General features: G+C 36.4%; 1 long non-coding RNA gene across 2 annotated transcripts in view; it reads right to left on the reverse strand.

Annotated features, from left to right (window-relative positions):
* LOC146481647 (uncharacterized) overlaps positions 1–20,412 on the reverse strand; it is a 222,333-nt gene extending 201,921 nt beyond the window's left edge. The window contains exons 1-3 of one of the 2 annotated variants that reach the window (XR_014864276.1): positions 20,280–20,392; positions 18,811–18,930; positions 17,088–17,189 (exon numbers count right to left, since the gene is read on the reverse strand). This is a non-coding gene — a long non-coding RNA (uncharacterized LOC146481647). Of the gene's footprint in view, positions 1–17,087; positions 17,190–18,810; positions 18,931–20,279 lie in introns of both variants that reach the window. The other variant, XR_014864277.1, reaches the window with a different exon arrangement.
* Positions 20,413–20,539: the final 127 nt, after the last annotated feature.

Raw genomic sequence — 20,539 nt, forward strand, 5'->3', positions numbered from 1 at the left:
CCGATAGGCACATAAAGCGCTTTAAATTATTAGAATCAGAAGTAAACAACTTTTATTTTAGGAAATTCAAACCATTTGTGGCAAGGACGGTGGTATTGATGAGGAAGATCTTCTTCAGCCTTTGTCGAGAGAAAATGGTCTTCAGCGTTTATCACGAAAAATTTGCATATATGTGGCGTTGAATTTCACTGTCTCGCGACAGATGTAAAGCATTTGGCTGAAATTTTAATAACCGCTATTTTATCCCATATCGTAAACCAAAATCAGGGCAAAACCGGGGCTGATATCGATTATATCACTGCCTGAGATATTTAAAACAAACAAGAAAAGCACTTACTTAAGTGGAATTTTTAGCGCTTGCCCTAGATATTGTTGCGCCTTATAAATGGTTGCCTTTTTGCATCGCAATTAGCAGTTCTTTCAAGTGACTCTATTTTCCATTCGCTTTGTGTGAATTTTTAATTAAAGCATTGAATCTAGGCACGAAGAAAAAAATAGAAATACTTTGATTTACAAAAAAAGGAAATTGCAATTGATTTCACTCGTTGAGGAAGACCGATAGAACCGCAAATTGACAAAGCCGTTTATACTTCCACAAGGAGACGAGTGTTCGCATTAAATATACAGTAAACACTAATGACAATAATATTGAACATGATCAGAAATTGATATATCTACAGGTTTAATGTCGAAGATCCCATCTCATTTTGGCGTTAACTGAGAATTCAATTCAAAAGAATCGCCTTGTGAGATACAAATTAACGTCCGTCTTTTGTATACGAATATTGAACCGGTTTAATTCATCAATAATGAGTGGACGACTGAAAGAGGGCAGTTGCCACTCAACACTACCCACGAAAGAGTTTTTCACTGGAAGACATAATTTCCAATGCTGAACTGGGCAATAAAACGTAAAAGTAGTAATACTTTCACTGAAACGTTGCTGAATTTGTTGATTTTGTCCGCGCGTGTCTGAGTGATAACCAGCTACAGATTTTCAGTTCTATCCAAATGTAACCGGGTATGAGATCTGTTGACCGAAATGTCTCGACTTCAATGAAATCATTTGTATCTCATTTACTAAAGCCGCGAAACATTACTGTAATACGATTTAAAGTACGTGCACTCGAAGCACTGAAAAGTGGTTTAATACCCAATTTTTGTTTTAATTACTAACATTAAGACTGGAAAGAACTCTTTACTGATTTATTTTGGTTAGCCACATGGCGAATTTGTCGAGACGTGGTAGAACAAAGTTTACGTTTAGAAGATTAGACAGGCAGACTGGGTGCGCCAACTTGATTTCGACCAATCAGCACCGAGTTAGCATCCGCTGATGGGGGCGCGAAATCCCAATCAAGGCTTTTGAGCTTCTGTTTTCCTTCACCAAATTAAAGGTAAAATCGGGTTGGATTTACGTTTATCTACATAAAAGCCATTTTAAAGGAAACGAAGATAAACCAGAAACAAGTGTATTAGATGTAATAAAATTCGGTGCTTACAAGGCCGTCTTCGAGGATTTCGATGGCTAACAAGACCCCTGCTGCCCCTATGCACAAGAATACTTGGCTCGACAATAATTGCAGAGTAAGACTGAAATTCAGTAGAAATTGAGAGCTAGTTTTACGGTCAGAAAAGCTACAGAACGTTTTTAAATGTGTTCAGGTTCGGGATGTATCACTGAGTTTTTTCTAATGTATCGACTGATGATAAAGAAGGCATTGAAACCTACAGAATGTTCTGTAGCACTAATTATTTCATCTAACTCATTTCCAGTTGTAAGTTTGCCCTTGTGTATTATCTGCGCCGGAGATAGGCGCGACAAAATGCATACAAGAAATTTACTTCAACATATTGTTTTTGTGTTATCTACTCAGTAGTATGGGTGCTTCGTTATTGTACTCAGACATGTCGATGTTCTGGGAGGAATTTAGTAGGTCATACCGTGTTGAATAGTCCATGTTTAAAGTAAGATGGTCATTTCTTGCCGCGAAACGCAATGAGGAGTAGAAAATTCAAAGTTGTAGTCACCTGCAAAAAGAGTTCAATAAAGACGGGCACGTTGGGAAAACAAAGTTATTCACATAAATCTGAAGGTCGTTGACTGAGGAACAAATTCCAATCCTTGGTATTTTTAATCATAAAGCAAGAGTCTTTTACTTTAAATGTATTATCTATTATTTGCTGTTTTACAAGTGTGATCGTCGTAGAATGGATCAGTGGCGTCCTCAAATTAACTCTCGAGATAAGTTCTAATTTTCCATCCCAAGAACAAGTAGGATCGTAGAAAACTGTAGCTCGCTGAATAGCATGGCGCCGCACTCACTGAAACCCAACCACACTTTATCACTTAAAATCACCAACAATATTACCATTTCCTGCCATCAACACAAGTGAGTCGATATGGAATGATACTTGTCGGTGGAGTACCTCTTTAAACAAAACACCGTTCCTCATTTGGAAATTCTTCAATCCGTAAAGGGGCTAGCTTATAACTATCTTAAGGCGATTTTGCACGGTCTCTGTCGCAAGCTGATCGACTCGTGACTACCGGTCAAAAATGCAAGACAACTTTAACGATTCCTCCAATACTTCAACTTGGAAAATACTACAACAAAAAAGCCTAGTTTTTCTAGGTTTAATAGCTTTCATTTTAATGGTCACAATTTAGGCATCCATCCAGCAAAAGTACGGGTCACTACGGTTCAACATGATAACGGATAAGCATGCAAACTCACAGGAAGGTCCTGTTCAGAATTTCCACTTTGACTCGTATAGTTTGTATTGCATAATGAATAATACGACTAAAATGTACTGATTAAAGGCTTTTATTTGAATCAGTAGAAATAGGAATTCATTTAACACCCAATTCAATACAGCATAATAAAGAGTACTCCATAAAAGAATTTGCTTATAGCTTTCACTTTAATGGTCACACTACTGAAGTCTAATGTCGGACTTGCAAGAAAGAACGCCTTGTACATCACTAAATCAAAACAAAACCACAAGGTAATAATGCTCAACACTTTAATTTGTACAGTTTCACTTTCAGGACTTCACCCAAACTTAAAATATATTTCTATATAACTTTAACAGAATCCTTTGGTACAGCATAATTACTTAAAAGAAATGCATCAAAGAAATCAGGCAAAGAAGTTACTTCATAATGCTGAATAGATTTCATTTGAGTTGGATGGTCATATCGAGACCATAAATTTAGAATCTAAAAGTCGTTGACATAGTTGACATGATGGCGCATTCATAGTGCTACAGTAAACTATGCTGTCATATACCACAGTATTGCTGAATAGCTTTCATATGAAAGGCGCCACTTTCAAATTCACCCACTGACTCAAACTTTTTAAGCACCTTGTTTAACATAACAAACAACATTACAGGAAAGCACCGCTGAAGAGCTTTCATTTGGATGGTTACACGTTAGGATGTCACTCACGGATACAAACTTTAAGAAGGAATAAAATCAAAGAGATCCTTCATGGTCTGACCTTACGGTTCTGAGACTTCTAGATATTTAACGTTCGACTGATATCTGTTTCAAACGCGTCTTTATGAAGGTGGCAAGGTTAGGAAGATAGGGGCTTACTCAATGCAAGAGATTCTACCAAAATGAGATGTTTGACCGAGAGCTCCCTCAAACGGGATCAGTTCATAACTGAAGATGCACTCCGAGATGGAGTTCAGGTCACCTATAATATTAAGAGACACTTAGCCGCAGATAACCAACTGCAGTTGGAATCTGTTAAGCTTCCCTTAACCTACGACGAAGGTTTGACATTTTTACATATACTGTATTTGACTTTGTTGTGGCTTTTAACAATGCCAGTTTCAAGCTCATGAAGAGATGGGGAGTAGATGTGTATGTATATGTAAGTTATAACTTAGGTAACTTATAACTGACATATGCATGGAACCTCATTTGACTCTAACTCAATTCCTTTTTTTAAAACAAAAGTTTACATTGCCATGTTTTTAGTTCATAGCAATGTAAAGCACTGATTTTATAGTCATAACTTGCAAAACCAAAGAAATTAAACTTATGAGTCTGTTCCTAAATCTTAGGTGATTTAGTGAACTAACAATTCAGTTTGGCCTCATACACTGAAATTTCTAAAAATTGACAACTTTTTAGGTATACAATTTCATTTGTTGTTGAGTCGGTTGATGCTGGATTTTTATTTTTAGTGTTTGTTAGACTTATTCAAATATTAATATTATTTACTGTATGCGAGCAATAGTTATAATTCCTGAAGTCTGCAAGCTACGATAAGAATCAAAACTTAATATCTTGTCCTATGAAATATCACATCCCAATAACTGAATCACCAAATAGCAGATAAAACCCTTAACACGTACAAGGCCTTGAAAATAACTGGAGTGACAAAAAAAAAAAGAAGGAAAGAACTGATAGAGAAGAATGCTTTGCCTACCGCGTCGATTCGGTTCGATTTCAGTCGCTGTTACGTTCCTCAAAGACGCCTATTATTCACAAATAAATATCGGGATTTGGCACGAACTTGGACTCGATTACACCCTTGGCAATCAGCCTCCTCTTCGGTATTTGTCACTTGTTGACCTCTTAAAGGCTCATTGATGGCCCAAGAATGATCAAGAATATAATAACACATGTTCCTTATTCATGTTACGTGCCTACCGCATTGAAAAAAACTGGTCAATTGTAATGGCTTTCTTTCAATAAAGACAACCACAAAGAATACGTATTGTAAGTGAGCACTTTCAAAACTGCGTGTTTGTCCTGTTTCTATCGCCCTCATGCCTCTCCACTACCAAAGTATATCTGACAGCTCATGAGATATCGCTTTTATTTTTTTCATTTGCAAACACTTCAAATGACATTTTGTTATCGTATACGAGCTATATGGGATCTGTAACAGTTGATAAGTAAAGTTATCTGAACCAAACAAACATAACGTCGTGTGACCGATGTCATTGGTTAAGTGTTAAAGGAAGTTGTGTAAGGAATAAGCCAAGGATACCTGTCGTGTTTGAAACGAACCCTGAAAATGTAATCCGGATCAATTACAACAGGAGCTGCGGTCAAATACAGAATTTTTTGCAAGGAATAAATGTACGTGACATAGCCCTTCAATCGCTCCTATAATCACCACACTATAAACAAATTGCAGAAAAAACAACACCACACGAATGTCTGTCATTTCAGTGGTCACATTTTTGGTTTTTATTGCCCGACACAAAAGTTATAGACACATCCTGCATCATAATAAAAAGAAATACAGGAAGAACTGTTCAGGATGATTTTTAGGAATATGCTAGGTTAACAGTGTCCCCAGTCCTTTTAAAACTTTGAGAGTAAATTATACAAAACCAACCTAAAAGTATTGCCAAAAGTCAGACACATGACAATCGGTCTTTTTGATAACGTCTAAAGGTCACTTCAATCTAGCTAATTGTTTTTGATGATTTGAAATACTCTTTTGTATCCTTGGCGTCAGCTAAATTACGAGAGACCGAGGGATTATAATTTGCATGGGTGTCTTTGAATCTGCTGATGAAAGTGCCAGGTATAAGTGCTCACATTATTGCTACGCAGCGGTTCTTAGCTGCGGGGTTGTTATTATTATTATTATTATTATTATTATTATTATTATTATTATTATTATTATTATTATTATTATTATTATTATTATTATCGCCCCGAGGTTTTACCTTGAAGCCTTGACCTTGGATTACACGTTTGTGACTGTTTATGTCGTGTCGGAAAATACACACGAATTTTTAGCTGTTTTAACCACAATTTAATGTACACTTTTCCTTCCTAGAGTTAGAGCTCCATTTGAACGTTTGGAAATCGTCCTTAGGGTCAATCAGTTACCGTGAATTAAAAAACGTCATGCAAGAGTGTTAGCGTAAAAGTGTTTTCAAATATTCGTTCACTGTTTGAAAAACTTCAGAGATTTAATTTTTTACCACTTTTAAGTGCAATTTTTCTTCATACAGTTAGAGCTTCCGTGCGTTCAATTGTTAAATGAAAGCATTGTTATCTAATAAGTGGTAGATTTTCAAGACAAACAGCTAGATTTGTTTCTCATTAATGTTAGACTTGTGAATTGTCTAGCAACAGGATTTGACGAGAAAGGCATAAAGGCCGCGAGTTTACTTGACGACACGAAATAAATTGCTAGACTTGAAAAGGTACCGCTCAAATATAACCGAAAGCCAGCAATTTATAGATGTAGATACGAGTGATTAAAGTCTTTCTTTATTCCACTCTACCTTTTAAGTGCGATAATAGCATCCTGAAAGTGTCTACAAAAATGGAAAATTTATTCCCAAGGTCGAAAGGAACCTAACGGAGTACACAACAGACGAGAACCAATAATTGACTGGAAACCTTTAGCGCCATGTTGCTTAATCTGTAAAATGGCGCCCAAATATCGTCTCACATTAATGTAAACATCCAATTTAGACTAAGCGTATACTGCTGTGAAAGTAGCTTCTATTGTTTTCTTTATTGTCTTTTTTCTTCCTTCTAATGTTTGGTGTTTGCACCTGCTTCAAACTGCTCTTAAACTCATAACAACCCGTGTTTTTTTGCTGATGGATTTGCCTATCACCGGTCGTCCAAATATCACAACTAGTCAAGCAAAGGCACGAATTCGGGATTCACCAGTTGATTGTAACACGTTTCTTTTCTCGAAGGCTTCAAAAACTTAAAACAAAGAAATGCAGCCATTACTGATTCTTGTTTAATCTATAGTATTCTAATACCACACCCTTTTTTGCCCAAATCCTACGGCTTGGTTTCAAATCGTTGCTATGAATAAATCCTGTAAAAAACAAATAATCATTGGATCATGCCTTTTCATAGCGATTATTTTCATTTTTGTCACGGGTTTGCGTTTGATCGGTATAAATCAATTTGTCAGTAAATGAGTATCTGTCTTTTGGTCATTTTATTTGAAGTTATTTAACATTTCTCGCCGCTTTAGATAACGTTTTCTTCCTTTTCTTTTTTCACTTACGTTAGTGTAATAATCCACCTTTTCTTTACTGCTCACAAAATTGCAAAGGAAGCGGTTTTGTTTATTCAACCAATTTCAGGACAATTCAGAACTCAATTTGGACAAAATGTCCTTAGAATAGTTATATCATCACATTTATTCCATTGCGCATATGCCAGACATCGAGATTCCAATCCTAGCAGTATGCATGGGACCGTGCCAGAAAGAAAAAGATAAAAATACGGATAGCACTCGGATTTCCTTTTTCCGAGTATGTCTGTGTCACTCACTGAATAATACATCATTCTCATAGTTATGATAGTTATTTTTTTTTATTTTGTTTTATTTTATTTTATTAGCTTCGCCTATTACATGACACAGAAAAATAATAAATGCTAAATTAGGTAGGGATACCGCAACAGCGCTGAGCCAATTACGGTGGTCCCAGAGTTTAAAAATACTAAAAAAAAAAAAAAAAACAGATGAGGCTACAGTTGTACAATTGAACTTGATACATCCGTGAACATGTCAAACTACTCTAGTTTCAATGACATACTCAATAATCCGGCAATCTGTTCATATAGTCAATTGTGTTCATCCCTTACAAGTCAGATTTGACCAAATGTACCGCCGATAACGTTATTTTAACTGAATGGAGCAATTTAAACCGTTTGGAGTCTATGTCCAAGAACCTGTCAAGTGTAACCATTCGAATAAAAGCTACTGTACCTGTTTGAACTGGACTTTCCTGTTGTGCTGTTTGATATGCTGAACAAGGTGGTTCTGAATTTGAAAACTACAACCGATAAAATGTGACCATTCAGCGAGACTCAGAGCTATTAAGCAGTGTATATCTGTGGTGTGGTATTCCTTAAACTGTATGAGATCGTTATTAACCTTGGTTTTGGAAATTCAGTTTATAATTAAGATAAATCAAGTCGCAAAACTATCATATGCTTTCTTTTCATCTTTCAGTAACATGGCGTTACCACTTACGTCTAGAGGACTTTAACAAAAGGCTCAGTACTTTTTGTCGTTTTACTACTGTCGAATAAGAATATACATGAGAACAAACGTCTAAGACACTTTCATACTAGTCATTCCCATTTCAAAATCTTTGGAACGTCATTTCTGACATTCATCTATACCAAACGAATGAGCGGAGAAAACAGCAAAATGCCAGTAGATTGTAGAGAATCTTGTTACTGCTCAGCGAACTGGTGAAGAAAAGTCAGTACAATTGAACGACAGAAACACGCCTTCTCACACGTCTCAATTAAAACCAACTTAATACAAACTGCATCCCACACTCGGAATCGTTGTGGGGCTGGTAACTCTAGGTGCCTCGACTATTTACATTCAAAATGAAGGCAAACATAGGCGCATTCCTACAGCGAGGCCATGAAAGTAAAGTAAGGTTTTGATATATGCTCTGAAGCATAACTGAGATGCATTATGCTAACCATGTATTGTGTTTGTGATTGTCAACCTAAAGTATGGTTATCCTGATTCTCTAGAGAATAAAACAATCTTTAGACTTAGGCAGAGGTAAAATTTACTTCTAAATTTTCGTATTATAGGCAGGCGTTTGACTTTGGGACTCTTAGCATTAAATGCTTTAGATAAATACTCTTGAGTTATAATTGACCACAATGAAGTTCAAATTGACTTCCGAATTCCGCTCTAAAAGTACTCTTCATCGTGCTGTGTAAATCGGTTCTACAGTTACTGGCTCTGAGGACATTCAAAAATCATGATACTCGATTAAAACCTAGTGCGTCTTTAAATGCTTTATGTTACTGTACAAGATGGTTTTCGACCGTTTAGGCCGGTGAATAGAAGCAAGTGAACAGAACTTTCCAGCTGTATTGTTTACTGGTATGCTGTACAAGGTGGTTCTAGCTTTTGAGTTTGTCGGAATGAAACATTCAAATGAAACTGACGATCACAAGGTAGTTCTAACTATTGAGCCATTCAAATAAAAATGTTCAGCTGGATTAGAGCTCATGTTTGTGTGAAGGGTTTCAAACTAGGACAATTTAAGAGGAATGTAGTAGCCAAAGTGTCTTTTACCTTTCATAGAAGGTAGTTCAAACAAAAAATTCAACTGCTTTATTGCGAAACTACTAACCACGATGCACAGGAGTTTTCAAGACTGAACTACATTCACCAGCTACATGTTTATCATGTTCTAAGGGAAGTTAAAAGTTTTGAATCTGAGAATAAAATCCTATAGTTTGCGGCCTTTTAAATGAAAGCTATTGAGCAGTTTTTTCCTTTAGCACAAACTATTAAAGGAAATACATTGTCTGTGAAAGCTACTGAGAGGTACATTTTTGTAAGTTGATCATTCACTGGATAAATAGCCATTCTTAACTAGCTTTTGCGCTGTTTCTTATTCATACCATAGCCTATAACAAACATTTGTTACTTATATGAGTTCGGAAACTGTTTTTTTGTAACATTAACATCGCCTTCTTATGGTCTAAAACCTCTCACGCCTATAGACGAGTTTAGTTCCAATCCAATTTTCATGCAAAACGATAAAAGTTCAAACTCTCGTTTGGCTGCTAACTCTAATGGACTTTCATTGCCTCTCATACGTGCTCAAAGAGCTTTACACTCTCAACTCTCGTTCAAGTTTGGTTCGGACTTAAGTATCGTAAAGGTTTGAGAAGAATTTTGTCTGTGGCAACCCTTTAGTACAGCGTTTACACGCGATCTCCGCCCTTCACAATTGCCAAATAATTATCGGTAAACACGACGGTCAGCTTTAGGCATTCTGAGCAGAAAAAGCTTCGCTTCTTCGCCGTCTATTTGAAGCGCTAGTTAACATGCACAAGGCCACCGATGTAGAAACAGAGTGACATGAAACGAATTACACTGTACATACCTTCCCGTGTGAATAATGGATTAGTACCCAGAGTAAGGGCAAGGAGTAAGTCTATTTGGACGAAGGGTGTACATTCGTCGCAAAGTAGAGAAGAGCCATTACGATACACAGAAATAACTTTGCTGCTACTTAAGCTATATTTCCAGCAAACTGACACAGCGTTGATAAACCAGGAGAAAGTGTTAACAAACGGCCGAAGCAAGCTTTAGTATTCTTAGCTCACATCGCAACTGCTAAGTGCATTTTCATCTCTTAAAAAATTACTCTATTACCCTGTGTGTTAAATGCCTGTGGATGGTTTATTTGAGCTTTCAAATGTAGTAAATCTAGTTCTTTCGCAGTTCTAAAGTCAATATCAGTTTATGTTTTAGTAATAAAACGAGGGCTTGTCGTAAACAGCTTTCAATGCTTCGCATATCAGTGTAAACATTCATTTTTAACAACTTTTAGCTCTGCTATAACCATCAGCACCAATTTGCATTTGAATGGTGAGTCACTTAACTCAAAACGCTAATTACTTTCTTTAATCTAACCCTCGAATACTAATTTCATTTTCGTCCTTTCCCAGTATCAAAACACAGCTTCCCTCCTTTTATAACATAACAAAATACGTCAATTAATTTTTTTTCTACGGATTGGTTAACCACATCCTTTCTTGTATCATCATTTTAAGAGCCATTCGACATTGGTTGTCACTATTTGCTCCGCTAGTCTTAACGGCGTCATATCCTTTCTTTGAAAGCTACAAAGGATTAAAAATTTTCACATTCATACCGTTTTAATTTATGGCAGCCATTTATCCGCTCCTCCTTACTCCGCCCAACACGTCAACCGGCTTTACGGCAAAGACATTAATACGTTAATTAGCAGCTCGATATAAGGTGGATTCGATTAGCACTTCGCACATCAAATCTCTTAAGGGATTTAAACTATGTTAAAAGCATCGCAAGTAATAAGGAGCGTAGATTACTTGCAGTAGTGTTTGTTTTTATTTTTTCCTATATAAATATCACATATGATGACTTGTTATTTGCTTTGGCAAGGAACCTGTAAATTTACGAAGTGAAGGTTTGTTATATTAAATGTGATGCTCTGTTTACAAGACTGAACAACAACTACTACAATGATTAGCTAAATATAGGACAGCATATTGCGATTTCAAAAGAAGCTTCAAAGAACTCTTTTCAACTGACTTGCCCTCCCACGCCGGAAGTAATAAGCTTATGTCAAATGCGTTGATTTTGCTTTTGTTTAGTTAAGACAATGATCTTTTGTTTGGGCTAATTACGATTTGTAAATCCCTGCAGAAGAAGAGTATAAGGGGGGCTTGATATCTGCTTTAGTATCTCTTTACAACCAAAGCAAGGCCAATATTACACGGTTTCATTTAAGCAGGTAGAAGTTATTTTATCCATGATACACAGTGACCCTTTTAAGGAACTTAGCATCTAAAAAGACCACAATGGACAACGATATTGGAATCAGTAGCTTCAGTTCTCGTGGAGCTTATCACAGGCTTTTACAGAGACACGTGCTCACTGATTATTTAACTTTTTGTCAGCTTTAGGGTAACTTACAAATGTTAGAGTCGCATCTGTATGAAGTCTCCAAACTTTTAAACTAAGTATATTTGGAATTTTAATCTCATGGGACTCTCAACTTTGCTTAAACGGCTTTTCCGGTCTCTAATCTTGCTATTCTACCACCCTCAACTTTCCTGCTGATTTATTTTCCTTTCAAGTGTTAAAAAGTCCAAAAGGACTGCTACACGTTTGCCAATGTTGCCAACAATGAAGAGAAGTAGAATTTATTTCTCACGCAGAGTATTGTATACAGCGTCTAAAAGGTGTGAATCCCGTTTTCACTTTTGCATCTGTTGGTTGAAACTATCTACCCAAACTGCTTTAAAGCGGATTACCGCTAATCCTGCATTAAACATTTAGGTAAAACCGGAGTTTCATTCCACGCCACTTAAAGGATTTAAGTTCAACATTTACAGAGAGTTGAACAAATATATGATAGCCAGTTCTAAGTCACTTCAGGAGCCCATGGTCACTTTAAGTAGCATATAAAATCTGATTTTAACTGAGCTAAAATCTTATGCTTGCTGAGTCAAATTGACGTAATTAGTCTCAGAGAAAAATCTTCAGACTACTTAGCAGTATAAGAAATAAAGGTAATTCTGTCTTCAGAATATTGATATTTGTTTGTGACAATTCACTTTTACAGAGACTACAAATTACAATTAAACACGTTCTGAAGCTTTATAATAATTAGCTCTTGTCACAAGGGCTTCGTCAGCAGAAATGAATAAATTTCTTCGTGGTTAATATGCCACGTGACAAAATGTCATTAAGGACAAAATAAAATTACCGGGTCCTGTAGTGAAGGATTTAATCAGCAAAAAAAAATTGTACAACAAATAATCTAAAAAAGAGCAAAGCTGATTTCACGGTTAGGGAAAAACTTCTTTCCAATATTTCAAAAGGCACGGTTCTTCTTTTTCCTTTCTTTTCGTTTTTATAGAATCTTGTCTCCGATGTAAAGCCGTGTGTTGAAAAAATTCCCTGCCTTTTTGTACTTGTATAACAATGAAATAAAGCGGATTAAAAAGTCTATTAATTTTGCGCTCCTACGCTGCAAAGAACGCACATAAAATTGCTTGCTACGAGTATTTAAAGAACGCGATCTATGATCGTTTTCCGCAAGATTGAGCAGATTCTCGAGAGATGGTAACAGTGTGGATGAACAAAAAAAAAGCAGCTCAAATTTCGCATTGTTACGTATTTTGTTTTCGTTTTCCACGTTGTAACGTTAACTATTTTGCTTATGCCTATTGACCAGTTGTATTTTCAAATTTCAAATTGTAACGTTTTTGTTTATGTCACTTTAGCCTATGTTTTTCAGGTATCTATTGTAACTGTTTTAAATTGTAACGTCTCTTGCCACAGGGTCAGTCTCAAACATACCCTGAAGAAGAAAGGTCGTGCCTTTCGAGATATTGGAAAATATACTTCCCTGACCTTAAAATCAGCGTTGCTCTTTTTTAGATTATTTGTTCTACAATTTTTTTTGCTGATAAGGTCCTCTACAGGATCCGGTACTTTTATTTTTTCACGGTGGTCCTTGCAAACACAGTTAATTGCTGGTTTTTTATGCTGATTACAACTGGAACACCCAATCATATGTTTCACTCCTAACATGAATAGTTCAGAAAATATCTTATCCAGGTTTCCCGCCCTTTACTTGAAAAAGCTACCTTCTATATTTAAACATTATTTAGTTTTACTCAGCTCGATTAGCTTTTCAGTTATTCTGAGTAAATGTTACCTCTTTTGTACGTTGTAAATTACGTTTAACTTTGTTAACAAGTCCTTCCTTTTGCCACAACTCCTTCGTTTTGACAAGAGCTTGTCATAAGCTCATGCCACTGATATGCTACCTGGATATGCTTTTTTTATTAATGTTAACTTTATTGACTTGAATGGCAAAAAAGATTTAAAAAGCTCCAGCTTACAAAATTATAATAAAACGAAACGATTATAGAAAAGGTAAAAGCTAAAAGGGTCAAAAACTACGATATTATTATAGTTCACAAACAGATATTGAGGGAATAAAACCTAGAAAGAGTCTATAATTAATTATCAATACAGAAAGGCAAGGAAAACGAAATTTATTACCTCCAATTTTTCTGAATTTGTTTTAACAAGTAGCCAAGTGCATTATGGCATCAGAACAGCCAACCACTATCGATCGCATTCCTGTCACACCAATCTTAAGCAATTTACAGTCCTTTACCAAGATCCCAAAATCTGGAACTCGTTCCCAATATCAATTACTTCTTCATCTAGTTTTTTCACCTTTAAGGAACAAATGTTGCAGTTTTTATCTGTAAAATCGTGAATTGACCAAGCCGCGCTTACACAGCACCATATTTTCTATTTATTAATGACAGCCGAGGTGGTCTCTCTTATAAGCTTGGTGGTTTCTTGAGGTCTCCTCGCCATTACCTTGACTTGTAAATTGAATGATTTCTTATTTTTAGTAAGGCAAATAAATGATGATGATGATGATGACGACGACGATGATGATGATGGTGGTGATCTCATCGTCTCACTGTGTATTATATGGTAAAAATCTGTTTCCAAATCTTTTAGTGCGGCACTGAAAAAGAGGAAAAGTTCGAGGCTGTCTCAAATAGTAGTTACAATGCAGAGGAACAGGCAATAGATCGTAAATTCGGCATGATCTTCGTGGTTCTCCTCTGAACTTGTTCGACTTGATCCTTAAGTTTCTGGGTATGACACGAGTGCCACACCGGGCATTAGTGGAGTCCACTGAATCGAGTTTTTACCATCCACAAACAGGGGGGAGGGGGGATCGAGCTCCTGGTGCTAGGTGAAGGAGATAGTGAAAACAGCTTTCGTTTCTTAGCATTGAGCCGCATATTATTGGCCATGGACCACTGGTGAATGTAGTCTAACTTGGCCTACAAGGTGGGGTCCCCTGAGTAAAAAATTCAAGTGATGGTACAATCATCAACATACCTTCTGTATATAGCGGGAGAAAACTGGCCAAGTCATCAATCATTATTAGGAAGAACAGTGGGCCCAGTTTGGTCCCATGGGGTATGCCCACGAGCACATGTTTCCAACTGGATTTTACCTGTACAGTTTTAACACACTGCTGGCGGTCTTGTAAAACACACACACCAGTTAAGCAGGATGGGTGCAACACCAAGAAAGCGAAGTTTTGTCATCAGGATATTATGATCAACCCGTAGGCATAACAAAAGGGCAGAGCGAAGTAAAAACAAAACCTTCCAGAACTTAAACAAAGCACAGGAGTGAGGAAAATTGGCCTCAAATCGCAGTCTACGTTCTTCGGTTTGGGAACCTTTGACAATAGCAGGACGTCAGTGCATTTCCAAAGGGAAGGGACACTCCCTTCCACGATGGAGGCATTGACATAACATAACATAACACTCTCTGCTGAGTGTTGTTATAACTGCCCTAGATTGAAAAACTGGTTTGCTGGCCGCCAGATACTGAACCGAGTCACTTATATCTCTGAAAAAGAGAACCTGGCCAACAACGATTTTGCCCAACTTGTGTAAAGTGGACTGAGGAACCTAGGTTATCAGACTCTTTCCACCGGGAGGAATGCCAGTCGACTGGTCCTAGCAACATACAGACACCACATCCTGTAAGATTTATCCTCTCCTAAATGGAGGCGAAGCCTTCAACGTGCCAGAAAGAAGGTCCACTTTCAGGAATGCTAATGTAAATGCCTGTTGTACCACTGTCAGCCTTTTATTATAATAAACTAACGTACGGGCAGTCCCTCCTTCGCATTATTGATTGATTGATTGATTGATTGATTGATTGATTGATTGATTGATTGATTGATTGATTGATTGATTGATTGATTGATTGATTGATTGATTGATTGGTGGTTGGTTGGTTGGTTGGTTGGTTGGTTGGTTGGTTGGTTGGTTGGTTGGTTGGTTGGTTGGTTGGTTGGTTGGTTGGTTGGTTGGTTGATTGATTGATTGATTGATTGATTGATTGATTGATTGATTGATTGATTTTTAATCAGAGGGCTTTGCTGAGAGGACTTAAATCAAAATATACTAAATTCTCATTACTTTTTTTTGGGACGTCACAGGCTACAGCCCACCATAGCCCAACATTTATATGCACCAATCATCTGTTGAGATGTTAATATTTTGCACCTTTGTCCTAATCTAGATATTAAAATTATAAATTAATGTAAATGATTGTCAGTTGTTAGTATACTAATTAAATTTAAGAATTCCTGAGCCTGTTTAGTGTACAGATCTGGGCTAGGCATGCATTTTAGGAATTGTGTTGATGTTTTGTCCACAAGATTTCTTTAACATATTTAACTAAAATATTAATGGTCTAATCAAATATTCAAATGCAGCCTCTAGACTAAAAACTTCATTTTACAAATAGTGTACTGTTTAGTAGGTCAAGAATTTTGTGAGGAAAATAGAAAATTATGCTGTATAACTTTCCCTAAAGTGTTTCTCTTTGAATAAATGACACTTTATTTCAATAGGGTGCACAATAATTACAGTCACAACTTTAGTCTCCTTTATGGCCCTACTTAATAACCATGCATGCAAAAAATCATGATGAGTCCCAGCAAAGTTTTGAGATAAAATGAAAATATTGTGTTTTCTGAACATTTTCGTTTTTTTTTTTTTTCAATTTCCATAATTTTACAACACCATTTTCACTTCCAGTAAAATTGTCGCAAGTATGATTTAAGTGGAAATCTGGATTCATTCAACTGACACAAGGACACAGGTAAAAGCCCTTTTGAGCCCCTTTAAGAGAACGGAAAGGGCGTATAAACGTCTTGAAGGGACAAAGAGAATGGGTATGGATTTTGGAGGCCAGGGCCCTGTGTTGTTCAAAGCCTGATGAAGCTAATCCTGGATTAAAAGGCACTTTGGTTGTCCCTTACTTTTGACGTTGACTTTTCTTTGCCACGAGCTTAACATTAGAGTTTAAAAATGATTTTAACAAGCGAACTGAAAACCTCAGTTAACTTTTAATCATGGATTAATATTAATCGGCTTTCGAACAACTGGGCCCAGATTTCAAGACTTCTCTGGACAATTATGTATTTTAGTCTGTTATTGGGTCTGTAGGGTTTGAGGAACTGTGGAGCACACTCCTACCATATATTCTGGGACTAACCACTGGGAACCCTACATTTTGAATTGCATGGCAATGGAAGTCCCTCAACTCAGCATTAATTAATAAGTGGCTTGCAGGTACCTTCTATGGCCATTTTGGGGAACTGGAAAAAATACTTTATGTTGAACCCAGCCAAGTCATTTCCTTGCCTAATAAATCTTACAACTGGGGAGGCAGCATGGTCAAGTGATTAGAGGACTCGTAATTTGGAGGTCCCAGGTTCGAGTCCCCTCTCTGACCACTAACTTGGATTTGTTTCAGGGTAGTCTCCTGTTCAAATCCTGAGCCACACTTTGTAAATAGCCAACTGGTAAGCCTCCCTGCCAGTTGGGATTTGTTAAAGAGTTTCTGTTCTGTTTAAAATATTTGTTTGATTACACGGCTCCACAAAATAGAACCATGCATAAATAAATTTACTATTACTTTTTCAACAGTATATAAAAACAATACTTATTATCATACCTTAAGTGAGTTTCATGGACAGCAATACTTTCTTCTTTCCTGAGCTTTTCTTTCTTGACTTAGAGACTTCTAATCTCAAAATAGGGAATTATAAAGTCCCACCTAGATGCAAGATCAAACCAATTTATACAAATTATATTATTTGAAAGCCAAACTACACTGAGTAATGATATTACTATCATTACTTGTTTCTAACATGGTTACACCATAGCCTCATTGATTGATTGATTGATTGATATTTTTTGGCTCGCTCTTTTATTTTGTTTGTTTTTTTTTTTTGTTTGTTTGTTTGTTTGTTTGTTTGTTTGTTTTGAGTTTTCCTTTGTCTAGCCGTTTTTTCTGTCCTTCAGGTGTTCCATTTTCTATCACTAAAGAAAGCAAAACAATAAATTATGCCACTTTGCATTTTCAAAGCAAGGACTGGTGCACAACAATTTCTGGCTAAAAATCTGGTGTCACCAGACATGCCAGGGGCCCATAATTTTTTAAAATTTATTTTCCAGGTCATGATGAGGTTCCAAATGAGTATCCTTTTCAGCTGTACCCTCCAGATTTTTTTATCTTTCTGCCTGTCTAAATCAGTTCCTCAGATAAAAATCAGGTGCAAAAGTAATAACAAATGTTGTGTTTAGATGAACAGACCTTGTTAAATAATACTGTTCCCTCTACTTACAGTACTGTAGAGTGTGAAATAGGTATAAAATTTAACTCTAGTTTGAAATTCAAATTAAGCCTAATATGGGGTGGCACAATAGAGTACTTTTAGTCAGATACAGGGTCAGGGTATGTAGACGACAAATATGAAGGACACAACCATAAAGATTGTGCAGTAGGTCCTGCTTTGGAAAAGAGGCTCCCTAATCACTTTCATTTTTGCATTTAATAAACTGATATTCACAATTATTGCTCGTGTCACAAATCACTTTGGTAAAGAGGCTCATGGTAAATTAAACAAAGTATACTCTGCATAAATAAATATATTAATTATTAATATGTTAACATAATATATTATTGTAACAACTGTATATGAATTGTACAACATTACTGTAATATGTATGTAGTGTTGTAAAGTAGCATGAATGAAGTTCGTATGTGTATGTAGCAGTAGACAATTAAAAATAATAATAATAAAAATAAGAAAATCAACAAATGTGTTTTAATCCAGGATGGTCCATCACTAGCAAAACAGCAAGTTGAGCGAGCAAACAGCCATGTTAATTTTTTTTTTTTCAAATTATATGCCAATATGCTGATGACTTGTCAAACACTAAATATTATAAATGATTATGACGGAAAAAAATAGTATACTCTGCATATCATTTGAGTGACAGCAGGGTAAGCATTTCAATCCCAAACGATCAAACATTTTCTTTATGGGACCATAATAATAATAATAATAATAATAATAATCGAATATTTATCCAGGATAACCCTTCAGTATAGAATACTGTTATCAACGGGGTCCTGATGACTAAGAATTAAAAACTTACAAATAAGAATAATTAAGAACTGATATGTAAAAGCAAAACATGCATTAATTTAGAACTACAGTACCACTACCCCCTTTCTGCCTGGTGACACAATCAGCTCCACCTACACTCAGACATGTAATCTATTTTCTACAGTCTGTAGTATCTCTTGTAAACAAAAAAATAAAAATAAAATATCTCTTCAAAAATAGCTGACTCAACAAGATAGCTTTGGCCCAATTCTGATTCAGTACCTGTCATGTGCTGTACCATGTAGTACAAAGTTGTTTGGCAGTGGCGTGGCGTGGCGTGGCGTGGCATCTAAAGCGCGTGTTTGGCAGATTTCAATGTAAAATCCCAAGGTACTGTAGAGCCTGCCACATAATATAACAAACAAGCAGAATTATTATTCAACATGTTGTGAAGATTTGTCGTCCATAGTCAACAGATATCCTGCGATATACAAATTTCATGCGTTACCAGAGAAAAATGGCAAAATAAAGATTGTCTGACCAGCTTGTCTGCAATAAAACTGGAGTTGTTATCAAATGTATTGAATGACAGAACAATAATTTTTATCCAGCTCAACTTGCAGAATATCCCCTGATTTTACCCAACTCAGCCTATGGCCTCGTCGGCTACATCTGTAAGTATCACGCAATATTCCACGCAATTTTTTCAGGATAATTATTATCATTAAATGTATTTGGTACAGCACATGAGGCTTATATTTTTGGGTATAGCATCTGAATCAGGCCTTAGTTGTAGGGTGTCTCAAGTGTCAGTTACTAGCAGCATGAATATCAGCTTTCCCAGATATAAACAAGTGCTATCTAATAGTTATAAAAAATAAAAATAAAAAGCATTTTATAAAAAGCAACATGTTGTAATTTGAGGAGCATGCACTGCAAATTATTTTTTCAGGTGAATAACATCTGGTTTCAAAGATTTCACTCTAAAGTTCAAGAGAAAAGGCCAAGGAAAAATAAACAGAAAAGGAAAAACCTAGAGGTAGCTATCTGACATACACTGAGAAAAGCGACCGAGAATTAAAGCCTGTGTCGCCCACTGACAAAACACAACTTTTTCATTTAATCACAAGGCGCAAATGCCACAAATGGACATTGAAATCCTAGCAGCATGTAGGATGTTTGTCACATGAACCTAGATTACTGTTCTAGCTCCCACGAGTCTCCTACAGCTGATAGGTATCTAGAGCATCGATCCTAACTAGTACATGTACGCCGAAGGTCATAGGTTAGAATACTGTTGGGAGAACTGGGTTTTTATCCATGTACGCCTGTGTAACTGAATGATAAAATAACTCTCCTCAGCCTAAATTTACTTCAAACAACATCGAAGTTTAAAACAGGTGTAGACTTCCGATAAAAGGAACCTTGGAATTAGTCGAAATCCAACCTGATGCAGACGCCTGTGTGAAACTGAGAAGTGATCTTTCAGAGTTGTGTTAGCAGGTTAGATACTGTGCTAGATAAGTTTTAACTACAATCGCTTCTTTAAAGTTTATAGATTATCGATTTCGACTAACATCTAGGTTGACTGTCATTCATTATTGATGTTCTTTTTCTCTTCGTGCGCGTGGAGGCTGCACCGGGACGCCGAACTTCGAAATTTAGCCAAACTTTTATGCGATGTTTTGAGAAACCATCAGCAAAATTGAAGTAGAAATTAAATGATTGATAACAATTAAGAAGTTACATACCTTTTACACCGGAGTAAAGCTGTAAATCCCACTTAGAAAAGGTTAAAAGACGATTTAAAAGCTTATATTTCCAACGGCGCAATTTAAATTTAAATGCCCAAACACTTTTGTTGGCAGCCGTCTCAGATTTCGCGCCATTTCGCAAACTGTGGCCTGTACGTCACAAAGTTCCCGGATATTAAAACCAGACCCCTGCATTCAAAGCACGATTAAGGACGGTGGCCACTATTATAACTATATTACAGAAGTATTCTTGCACA

This window comes from Pavona decussata, unplaced genomic scaffold (genome assembly GCF_977016875.1).
Source record: "Pavona decussata unplaced genomic scaffold, jaPavDecu1.1 SCAFFOLD_48, whole genome shotgun sequence".
NCBI lineage: Eukaryota > Metazoa > Cnidaria > Anthozoa > Scleractinia > Agariciidae > Pavona > Pavona decussata.